This window comes from Aegilops tauschii, chromosome 5 (genome assembly GCF_002575655.3).
Source record: "Aegilops tauschii subsp. strangulata cultivar AL8/78 chromosome 5, Aet v6.0, whole genome shotgun sequence".
Lineage (NCBI taxonomy): Eukaryota > Viridiplantae > Streptophyta > Magnoliopsida > Poales > Poaceae > Aegilops > Aegilops tauschii.
Genome location: NC_053039.3, coordinates 125,708,459 through 125,721,526, shown reverse-complemented (window position 1 = coordinate 125,721,526; position 13,068 = coordinate 125,708,459).

Here is a 13,068-nt window from a genome sequence, read left to right as displayed (position 1 = left end):
AATTCGAGAGAAGGTACAATTACCTCATCAAGTTCTACTTTCCTCCCACTCACTTCTTTCGAGAGAAACTCCTTCTCTAGAAAGGATCCATTCTTAGCAATGAATATCTTGCCTTTGGATCTGTGATAGAAGGTGTACCCAATAGTCTCCTTTGGGTCTTATGAAGACACATTTCTCCGATTTGGGTTCGAGCTTATCAGGTTGAAGCTTTTTCACATAAGCATCGCAGCCCCAAAATTTAAGAAACGACAGCTAAGGTTTCTTGCCAAACCACAGTTCATATGGTGTCGTCTCAACGGATTTAGATGGTGCCCTATTTAATGTGAATGCAGCCGTCTCTAAAACATAACCCCAAAACGATAGTGGTAAATCAGTAAGAGACATCATAGATCGCATCATATCTAATAAAGTACGGTTACGACGTTCGGACACACCATTACGCTGTGGTGTTCCAGGTGGCATGAGTTGCGAAACTATTCCACATTGTTTCAAATGAAGACCAAACTCGTAACTCAAATATTCACCTCCACGATCAGATCATAGAAACTTTATTTTCTTGTTACGATGATTTTCTACTTCACTCTGAAATTCTTTGAACTTTTTAAATGTTTCAGACTTGTGTTTCATCAAGTAGATATACCCATATCTATGAAGGTCAGAAAATAACGATACCCGCCGCGAGCCTCAACACTCATCGGACCGCACACATCAGTATGTATTATTTCCAACAAGTCAGTTGCTCGCTCCATTGTTCCGCAGAACGGAGTTTTAGTCATTTTTCCCATGAGGCATGGTTCGCAAGCATCAAGTGATTCATAATCAAGTGATTCCAAAAGCCCATCAGCATGGAGTTTCTTCATGCGCTTTACACCAATATGACCTAAACGGCAGTGCCACAAATAAGTTGCACTATCATTATTAACCTTGAATCTTTTGGCTTCAATATTATGAATATGTGTATCACTACAATCGAGATTCAACAAAAATAGACCACTCATCAAGGGTGCATGACCATAAAAGATATTACTCATATAAATAGAACAACCATTATTCTCTGATTTAAATGAATAACTGTCTCGCATTAAACAAGATCCAGATATAATGTTCATGCTCAACGCTGGCACCAAATAACAATTATTCAGGTCTAAAACTAATCCCGACGGTAGATGTAGAGGTAGCGTGCCGACGGCGATCACATCGACTTTGGAACCATTTCCCACACGCATCGTCACCTCGTCCTTAGCCAATCTTTGTTTAATCCGTAGCCCCTGTTTCGAGTTGCAAATATGAGCAACAGAACTAGTATCAAATACCCAGGCGCTACTATGAGCATTAGTAAGGTACACATCAATAACATGTATATCAAATATACTTTTCACTTTGCCATCCTTCTTATCCGCCAAATACTTGGGGCAGTTACGCTTCCAGTGACCAGTTCCTTTGCAATAGAAGCACTCAGTTTCAGGCTTAGGTCCAGACTTGGGATTCTTCACTTGAGAAGCACTTGCTTGCCATTCTTCTTGAAGTTCCCCTTCTTTCCTTTTCCCTTTTTCTTGAAACTAGTGGTCTTGTTAACCATCAACACTTGATGCTCCTTCTTGATTTCTACCTTCGCAGCCTTTAGCATCGCGAAGAGCTCGGGAATTGTCTTATCCATCCCTTGCATATTATAGTTCATCACGAAGCTCTTGTAGCTTGGTGGCAGTGATTGAAGAACTCTGTCAATGACATTATCATCAGGAAGATTAACTCCCAGTTGAGTCAAGTGGTTGTGGTACCCAGACATTCTGAGTATATGTTCACTGACAGAACTATTCTCCTCCATCTTGCAGCTATAGAACTTATTGGAGACTTCATATCTCTTAGTTCGGGCATTTGCTTGAAATATTAACTTCAACTCCTGGAACATCTCATATGCTCCATGGTGTTCAAAACGTCTTTGAAGTCCCGATTCTAAGTTGTAAAGCATGGCACACTGAACTATCGAGTAGTCATCAGCTTTGCTCTGCCAGTTGTTCATAACATCCCGAGTTGCTCCTGCAGCGGGTCTTGCACCTAGCGGTGCTTCCAGGACGTAATTCTTCTATGCAACGATGAGGATAATCCTCAAGTTATGGACCCAGTCCGTGTAGTTTCTACCATCATCTTTCAACTTAGCTTTCTCTAGGAACGCATTAAAATTCAAGGGAACGGTAGCACGGGCCTTTGATCTACAACAACATAGACATGCAAAAACTATCAGGTACTAAGTTCATGATAAATTAAAGTTTAGTTAATCATATTACTTAAGAACCCCCACTTAGATAAACATGCCTCTAGTCATCTAAATGGTCACGTGATCCAAATCAACTAAACCATGTCCGATCATCACGTGAGATGGAGTAGTTTTCAATGGTGAACATCACTATGTTGATCATATCTACTATATGATTCACGTTCGACCTTTCGGTCTCAGTGTTTCGAGGCCATATCTGTATATGCTAGGCTCGTCAAGTTTAACCTGAGTATTCTGCACATGCAAAACTGACTTGCACCCGTTGTATGTGAACGTAGAGCTTATCACACCCGATCATCACGTGGTGTCTAGGCACGATGAACTGTAGCAACGGGGCATACTCAGGGAGAACACTTATACCTTGAAATTTAAGTGAGGGATCATCTTATAATGCTACCGCCGTACTAAGCAAAATAAGATGCATAAAGGATAAACATCACATGCAATCAAAGCATGTGACATGATATGGCCATCATCATCTTGTGCCTTTGATCTCCATCTCCAAAGCGCCATCATGATCTCCATCATCGCTGGCTTGACACCTTGATCTCCAACGTAGCATCGTTGCCGTCTCGCCAACTATTTCTTCCATGACCATCGCTACCGCTTAGTGATAAAGTAAAGCAATTACATGGTGATTGCATTTCATACAATAAAGCAACAACCATAAGGCTCCTGACAGTTGCCGATAACTTTTACAAAACATGATCATCTCATACAACAATTTATATCTCATCACGTCTTGACCATATCACATCACAACATGCCCTGCAAAAACAAGTTAGATGTCCTCTACTTTGTTGTTTCAAGTTTTACGTGGCTGCTACGGGCTTCTAGCAAGAACCGTTCTTACCTACGCATCGAAACCACAACGATTTTTCGTCAAGTGTGATGTTTTAACCTTCAACAAGGACCGGCCGTAGTCAAACTCGATTCAACTAAAGTTGGATAAACGGACACCCGCCAGCCACCTGTGTGCGAAGCACGTCGGTAGAACCAGTCTCATGAACGCGGTCATGTAATGTCGGTCCGGGCCGCTTCATCCAACAATACCGCCGAATCAAAGTAAGACGTTGGTGGTAAGCAATATGACTATTATCGTCCACAACTCATTGTGTTCTACTCGTGCATATAACATCTATGCAAAGACCTGGCTCGGATGCCACTGTTGGGGAACGCAATATTTCAAGAAAATTCCTACGATCACGCAAGATCTATCTAGGAGATGCATAGCAACGAGACGGGAGAGTGTGTCCACGTACCCTCGGAGACCGAAAGCGGAAGCGTTTAGTAACGCGGTTGATGTAGTCGAACGTCTTCACGATCCAACCGATCCAAGTACCAAACGTACGGCACCTCCATGTTCAGCACACGTTCAGCAGGATGACATCGCTTGAGCTCTTGATCTAGTTGAGGACAAGGGAGAGTTCCGTCTGCACGATGGAGTGGCGACGGTGATGATGAATTTACCGGCGCAGGGCTTCGCCTAAGCACTACGACGATATGACCGAGGTGTTAAACCATGGAGGGGGCACACCACACGGCTAAGAGATTGTCTGTTGTGCTTTGGGGTGCCCCTGGCCACGTATATAAAGGAGGGAGAGGAGGAGCCGGCGGCCAGGAGGGGTGCGCCATAGGGGGAGTCCAACTAGGATTTCCTAGTTGGACTCCCCTTCCTTTTCCAAGAGGGGGGCGAGGGAAGGAGGAGGAGAGGGAGAAGGAAAGAGGGGGGCTCCGCCCCCTCCCTAGTCCAATTCGGAGTTGCCATGGGTGGGCGGCAACCCTTGCGACCCTCCTCTCCTTTCCACTAAGGCCCATGAAGGGCCACTACTTCCCCGGGGGGTTCCGGTAACCTCCCGGTACTCCGAAAAATACCCGAATCACTTCGGAACCATTCCGGTGTCCGAATATAACCTTCCAATATATCAATCTTTACCTCTCGACCATTTCGAGACTCCTCGTCATGTCCGTGATCTCATCCGGGACTCTAAACAATCTTTGGTCATCAAATCACATAACTCATAATACAAATCGTCATCGAATGTTAAGCGTGCGGACCCTACGGGTTCGAGAACTATGTAGACATGACCGAGACACATCTCCGGTCAATAACCAATAGCGGAACCTGGATGCTCATATTGGCTCCTACATACTCTACGAAGATCTTCATCAGTCAAACCGCATAACAACATACGTCATTCCCTTTGTCATCGGTATGTTACTTGCCCGAGATTCGATCGCGGTATCCTCATGCCTAGTTCAATCTAGTTACCGTCAAGTCTCTTTACTCGTTCCGTAATGCATCATCCCATAACTAACTCATTAGTCGCATTGCTTGCAAGGCTTATAGTGATGTGCATTACCGAGAGGGCCCAGAGATACCTCTCCGATACTCGGAGTGACAAATCCTATCTCGATCTATGCCAACTCAACAAACACCATCGGAGACACCTGTAGAGAATCTTTATAATCACCCAGTTACGTTGTGACGTTTGATAGCACACAAAGTGTTCCTCCGATATCCGGGAGTTGCATAATCTCATAGTCAGAGGAATATGTATAAGTCATGAAGAAAGCAATAGCAATAAAACTAAACGATCATTATGCTAAGCTAACGGATGGGTCTTGTCCATCACATCATTATCTAATGATGTGATCCCGTTCATCAAATGAAAACACATGTCTATGGTCAGGAAACTTAACCATCTTTGATTAACGAGCTAGTCAAGTAGAGGCATACTAGGGACACTCTGTTTGTCTATGTATTCACACATGTACTAAGTTTCCAGTTAATACAATTCTAGCATGAATAATAAACATTTATCATGATATAAGGAAATATAAATAACAACTTTATTATTGCCTCTAGGGCATATTTTCTTCACTAGTCGTCGTCCCGGTGAGGTTGATGTACGACGGTGACTGCCAGAGGTTGGCAGGCGGTTCCTGCGGCGGCTGCATGGCCGGATGCGCCTGCACGACCTGTTATCGTGCCAGGGACGGGGACCACGCCTCAACACCCACCCACGAGGGCGGCACGGAGACGAACTTCAGCATGCACGACATCGTGTCCATCCAGGACCACGCCTACCCGACCATTGCCGCAAAGTGTGGCCCGATGACGACCTCCTCCTCCTTGACGACGGCAGAGTCCTGCAGCTTCAGGGGGGATGACGACATCGCCCGTGGCGGAGAGGGCCATCATCACCTCAAGCCCATGCTAGTGGGCCTCGTTCTGGTCGTGGACGAACTCCTCCAGAACCCGCCGCACGAGCTCCTCTGCCTCCTCGGCAGTCATGGGAGGTGGTGGTGGCGGGGACGGGGACGATGTCAGGGTGAGCCCGTAGATCCGCGCACGACCGCTCGCCCGTGACACGCTCGAACCAAGACCGGCGAAGTACGATTGTCGCCGCAGGTCGTGCTCGTCGTGGAACCACGTGTCCCATAGCAGGGAGTCGACGATGTACCTGGCGTTGTCGACGAGGTTGGGGAGGGCAGGAGGGCGAGGCGGCGCTGGATCTCCTCGCGATGGGCTTGGCCACCGACCGGGACCGGCAGGATGGGCACGCGGTCCGCGGATAAGTGCCAATTGTTGGGGAGGTGGATGTCACTCCATAGAAATGGCGTCCCTGTCTCCCAGTAGCGCTCCCGGCAGCACGCCCCGTTGCGAGGGTTGGCCGTCGACGGGGCGGTGAAGAACAACAAAGGAGGAGGAGGGGTTGGAGGGGTGGAGCGGCTGTGGCGACCGGAGGAGGACCCAGCCTCATGGTCGTGCTTCCTCTTGCGCCCGTCAATCCAGTGCCACCCTATGGCCGATAGCGAGGATGGGGTGGAGGAGAGGGGGTGGAGCTTCGGTGGCCGGTGACTAGGGTTTGGTCGTGACGGGTTTCGAGGAGGCATGCGTCGCCGGGAGTGTAAGTGTGGACTGGCCGGTCCGCGGCTTCCACATTAAATAGGACGACGCCCCATGCGGGTGGGAGGCTGACAGGTGATACGTCCATTTTGCATCATGCTTTTATATCGACATTTATTGCATTATGGGCTGTTATTACAAGTTATGTCACAATAATTATATATATTCTCTCTTATTTTACAAGGTTTACATGAACAGGGAGAATGCCGGCAGCTGGAATTCTGGGCTGGAAAAGGAGCAAATATTAGAGACCTATTCTGCACAACTCCAAAAGTCCTGAAACTCCACGGAAGTTATTTTTGGAATTAATAAAAAATACTGAGCGAAGAAAGTACTAAAGGGGGCCCACACCCTGGCCACGAGGGTGGGGGCGCAACCTACCCCCCTGGGCGCGCCCCCTGGCAGGCCTCCGGTGCCCATCTTCTACTATATGAAGTCTTTTACCCTGAAAAAAATCATAAGCAAGTTTTTGAGAAGGAACTCCGCCGCCAAGAGGCGGAACCTTGGCGGAACCAATCTAGGGCTCCGGCAGAGCTGTTCTGCCGGGGAAACTTCCCTTCGAGAGAGGGAAATCATCGCCATCGTCATCACCAATGATCCTCTCATCGGGAGGGGGTCAATCTCCATCAACATCTTCACCAGCACCATCTCCTCTCAAACCCTAGTTCATCTCTTGTATCCAATCTTTGTCCCAAAGCCTCAGATTTGTACCTGTGGGTTGCTAGTAGTGTTGATTACTCCTTATAGTTGATGCTAGTTGGTTTATTTGGTGGAAGATCATATGTTCAGATCCTTTATGCATATTAATACCCCTATGATTATGAACATGAATATGATTTGTGAGTAGTTAAGTTTGTTCCTGAGGACATGGGAGAAGTCTTGCTATAAGTAGTCATGTGAATTTGGTATTCGTTCGATATTTTGATGGGATGTATGTTGTCTCTCCTCTAGTGGTGTTATGTGAACGTCGACTACATGACACTTCACCATTGTTTGGGCCTAGAGGAAGGTATTGGGAAGTAATAAGTAGATGATGGGTTGCTAGAGTGACAGAAGCTTAAACCCTAGTTTATGAGTTGCTTCGTAAGGGGCTTATTTGGATCCATATGTTTCATGCTATGGTTAGGTTTACCTTAATACTTCTTTTGTAGTTGCGGACGCTTGCAATAGGGGTTAATCATAAGTGGGATGCTTGTCCAAGGAAGGACAGCACCTAAGCACCGGTCCACCCACATACCAAATTATCAAAGTAACGAACGCGAATCATATGAGCGTGATGAAAACTAGCTTGACGATAACTCCCATGTGTCCTCGGGAGCGTTTTCCTTCATATAATAGTTTGTCCAGGCTTGTCCTTTGCTACAAAAATGATTGGGCCATCTTGCTGCACCTTATTTACTTTTATTACTTGTTACCCGTTACAAATTACCTTATCACAAAACTATCTGTTACCGATAATTTCAGTGCTTGCAGAGAATACCTTACTGAAAACTGCTTATCATTTCCTTCTGCTCCTCGTTGGGTTCAACACTCTTACTTATCGAAAGGACTATGATAGATCCCCTACACTTGTGGGTCATCAAGACTCTTTTTTGGCGCCGTTGCCGGGGAGTAAAGCGCCTTTGGTAGGTGGAATTTGGTAAGGAAAAATTCATATAGTGTGCTGAAATTTACTGTCACTTGTTACTATGGAAAGTAATCCTCTGTGGGGCTTGTTCGGGGTATCTTCACCCCGAACAGTAGAGCAAAGAGTTGCTCCTCAACCTACTGAACGTACTGAAAATGTTTACTTTGAAATTCCTTCGGGTATGATAGAGAAACTGCTAGCTAATCCTTTTACACGAGATGGAACATTACATCCTGATTTGCACCTAATCTATGTGGATGAAGTTTCTGGATTATTTAAGCTTGCAGGTATGCCCGAGGATGTTATCAAGAAGAAGTTCTTCCCTTTATCTTTGAAGGCAGAGGCATTGACATGGTTTAGGCTATGTGATGATATGGGATCATGGAACTACAACCGATTGAAATTGGAATTTCATCAGAAGTTTTATCCTATGCATCTTGTTCATCGTGACCGTAATTATATATATAATTTTTGGCCTCGCGAAGGAGAAAGCATCGCTCAAGCTTGGGGGAGGCTTAAGTCAATGTTATATTCATGCCCCAATCATGATCTCTCAAGAGAAATGATTATTCAAAACTTTTATGCTCGGCTTTCTCTCAATAATCGCTCCATGCTCGATACTTCTTGTACTGGCTCTTTTATGATGAAGACTATTGAATTCAAATGGCATTTATTGGAGAGAATTAAACGCAACTCTGAAGATTGGGATCTCGACGAAGGTAAGGAGTCAGGTATAATACCTAAGTTTGATTGTGTTAAATCTTTTATGGATACCGATGTTTTCCGTGAATTTAGCACTAAATATGGACTTGACTCTGAGATAGTAGCTTCTTTCTGTGAATCCTTTGCTACTCATGTTGATCTACCTAAGGAGAAGTGGTTTAAATATAATCCTCCCATTGAAGTAAAAGTAGCTACACCTATTGAAGTTGAAGAAAATACTATCACTTATAATGATCCTGTTGTTCCTACTGCTTATATTGAGAAACCACCTTTCCGTGTTAGAATAAAGGATCATGCTAAAGTTTCAACTGTGGTCAATAAAAGTAACATTAAGACACCCAAATGCCCTGAGCAAATTAAAGTTGAACCTAGTATTGCTATGGTTAAAGATCTCTTGGCTGATAATATTGATGGGCATGTTATTTACTTCTGTGAGGAAACTGCTAGAATTGCTAGACCTGATACTAAAAATAAACATAGACCTGTTGTAGGCATGCCTGTTATTGCTGTTAAAATAGGAGATCATTGTTATCATGGCTTATGTGATATGGGTGCTAGTGCAAGTGCAATACCTCATTCCTTATAAAAAGAAATTATGCATGATAATGCACCTGCTGAGATAGAAGAAATTGATGTTACAATTAAGCTTGCCAATAGAGATACTATTTCACCAGTCGGGATTGTTAGAGATGTTGAAGTCTTGTGTGGGGAAGTTAAATATCCTGCTGATTTTCTTATTCTTGGTTCCCCACAAGATAACTTTTGTCCCATTATATTTGGTAGACCCTTCTTGAATACTGTTAATGCTAGGATAGACTGCGAAAAGGATGTTGTTACTATTGGTTTGGGTGATATGTCTCATGAGTTTAATTTTGCTAAATTTCGTAGACAACCCCGTGATGAGGAATTTCCTAGTAAAGATGAAATTATTGGTCTTGCTTCTATTGTCGTGCCTCCTAATGATTCTTTAGAACAATATTTGCTAGACCATGAAAATGATATGTTTATGAACGAAAGAAGAGAAATAGATGAAGTATTCTTTAAACAGGGACCCATTTTGTAACACAACTTGCCTGTTGAAATCCTAGGGGATCCTCCTCCACCCAAGGGTGATCCCGTGATTGAGCTTAAGACATTACCTGATACTCTCAAATATGCTTATCTTGATGAAAAGAAGATATATCCTGTTATTATTAGTGCTACCTTTGAGAGCATGAAGAAAAGAGATTATTGAAAACTCTGAAGAAGCACCGTGCTGCTATTGGATATACTCTTGATGATCTTAAGGGCATTAGTCCCACTTTATGCCAACACAAAATAAAATTGGAGAAAGACACTAAACCAGTTGTTGATCACCAACGACGGTTAAATCCTAAGATGAAAGAAGTGGTAAGAAAAGAAATACTAAAGCTTCTAGAAGCAGGTATAATTTATCCCGTTGCTGATAGTCAGTGGGTAAGTCCTGTCCATTGTGTCCCTAAGAAGGGAGGTATTACTGTTGTTCCTAATGATAAAGATGAATTGATCCCACAAAGAATTATTACAGGTTATAGAATGGTAATTGATTTCCGCAAATTAAATAAAGGTACATAAAAAGATCATTACCCTTTACCTTTTATTGATCAAATGCTAGAAAGATTATCCAAACATACACATTTTTGCTTTCTAGATGGTTATTCCGGTTTCTCTCAAATACCTGTGTCAAAAGTGGATCAACAAAAGACCACTTTTACTTGCCCTTTCGGTACCTTTGCTTATATACATATGCCTTTTGGTTTATGTAATGCACCTGCTACCTTTCAAAGATGCATGATGGCTATATTCTCTGACTTTTGTGAAAAGATTGTTGAGGTTTTCATGGTTGATTTCTCCGTATATGGAACTTCTTTTGATGATTGCTTGAGCAACCTTGATCGAGTTTTGCAGAGATGTGAAGAAACTAACCTTGTCTTGAATTGGGAGAAGTGCCACTTTATGGTTAATGAAGGTATTTTCTTGGGGCATAAAATTTCTGAAAGAGGTATTGAAGTTGACAAAGCTAAAGTTGATGCTATTGAAAAGATGCCGTGTCCAAAGGACATTAAAGGTATAAGAAGTTTCCTTGGTCATGCCGGTTTTTATAGGAGGTTCATTAAGGACTTCTCTAAAATCTCCAGGCCTCTGACTAATCTCTTACAAAAAGATATTCCTTTCGTCTTTGATGATGATTGTGTAGAAGCATTTGAAATACTTAAGAAAGCTTTGATTTCTGCACCTATTGTTCGGCCACCTGATTGGAATTTACCCTTTGAAATTATATGTGATGCTAGTGATTATGTTGTAGGTGCTGTTCTAGGACAAAGAGTTGATAAGAAATTAGATGTTATTCAATATGCTAGTAGAACTCTAGACAGTGCCCAGAGAAATTATGCTACTACTGAAAAATAATTTTCAGCAGTTGTATTCGCTTGTGATAAGTTCACACCTTATATTGTTGATTCTAAAGTAACTGTTCACACTGATCATGCTGCTATTAAATATCTCATGGAAAAGAAAGATGCTAAATCTAGACTTATTAGATCGGTTCTCTTGCTGCAAGAATTTGATTTGCATATTATTGATAGAAAGGGAGCTGAGAACCCTGTTGCAGACAACTTGTCTAGGTTAGAGAATGTTCTTGATGACCCACTACCTATTGATGATAGCTTTCCTGATGAACAATTAGCTGTCATAAATGCTTCTTGTACCGCTCCATGGTATGCTGATTATGCTAATTACATTGTTGCTAAATTTATACCACCTAGTTTCACATACCAACAAAAGAAAAAGTTTTTCTATGATTTAAGGCATTACTTCTGGGATGACCCACACCTTTATAAAGAAGGAGTAGATGGTGTTATTAGACGTTCTATACCTGAGCATGAATAGGAACAGATCCTACGCAAGTGTCACTCCAAAGCTTATGGAGGACACCACGCTGGAGATAGAACTACACATAAGGTATTGCAATCCGGTTTTATTGGCCTACTCTCTTCAAATATGCCCCTAAGTTTGTCTTGTCTTGTGATGAATGTCAAAGAATTGGTAATATTAGTAGACATCAAGAAATGCCTATGAATTATTCACTTGTTATTGAACCATTTGATGTTTGGGGCTTTGATTATATGGGACCGTTTCCTTCCTCTAATGGGTATACACATATTTTAGTTGCTGTTGATTACGTTACTAAGTGGGCAGAAGCTATTCCAACTAGTAGTGCTGATCATAACACCTCTATTAAGATGCTTAAAGAAGTTATTTTTCCGAGGTTTGGAGTCCCTAGATATTTAATGACTGATGGTGGTTCACATTTTATTCATGGTGCTTTTCGTAAAATGCTTGCTAAGTATGATGTTAATCATAGAATTGCATCTCCGTATCACCCGCAGTCTAGTGGTCAAGTAGAATTGAGTAATAGAGAGCTCAAATTAATTTTGCAAAAGACTGTTAATAGATCTAGAAAGAATTGGTCTAAGAAACTTGATGATGCATTATGGGCCTATAGAACTGCATATAAAAATCCTATGGGTATGTCTCCGTATAAAATGGTTTATGGAAAAGCATGTCACTTACCTCTCGAACTAGAACATAAGGCATATTGGGCCATTAAAGAGCCCAATTATGATTTCAAACTTGCCGGTGAGAAGAGGCTTTTTGACATTAGCTCACTTGATGAATGGAGAACTCAAGCCTATGAGAATGCCAAACTATTTAAAGAAAAAGTTAAAAGATGGCATGACAAAAGGATACAAAAGCGTGAGTTTATTGTAGGTGATTATGCGTTGCTATTCAACTCTCGTTTAAGATTTTTGGCAGGAAAGCTTCTCTCTAAATGGGAAGGTCCTTACGTTATCGAGGAGGTCTATCATTCCGGTGCCATAAAAATCAACAACTTCGAAGGCACAAATCCAAAGGTGGTGAACGGTCAAAGAATCAAACATTATATCTCAGGTAATCCTATAAATGTTGAAACTAATGTTATTGAAACTATAACCCCGGAGGAATACATAAGGGACACTTTCCAGAACGTTTTAGACTCAGAAAAGGAATAGGTACGTGGTACGGTATGTAAACCGACTCCAAAACAGTTCTAATAGTAATTTTTCTCCGTTTTGGAATATTTAAGAAAATAGGAAAATAAGAAGTAGTCCGGGAAGGACACGAGGCGTCCACGAGGGTGGAGAGCGCGCCCTACCCCCTGGGCGCGCCCCCTGCCTCGTGGGCACCTCGCGCGCTCTCCGGACTCCGTTTTCTTGCACGATACTTCTTTTGGTCGGTAAAAATTCATTATATAATCTCCCAAAGGTTTTGACCACCGTATCATGCAAATATCCTCTGTTCTTGTTTCGAGCTGTTTTCTGCCAGAGTTGTCAAGGCCAGGCATCATGTCGCCCCCCTCCTCCAACAATGTGGGAAACAATGCTTGGCTAATGAAGATAGAGCTGAAGAGAGAAGAACCCGTGGAGATCAACAAGGATGATAGGATCAATAAGGCCATGGAGGATCAAGTTC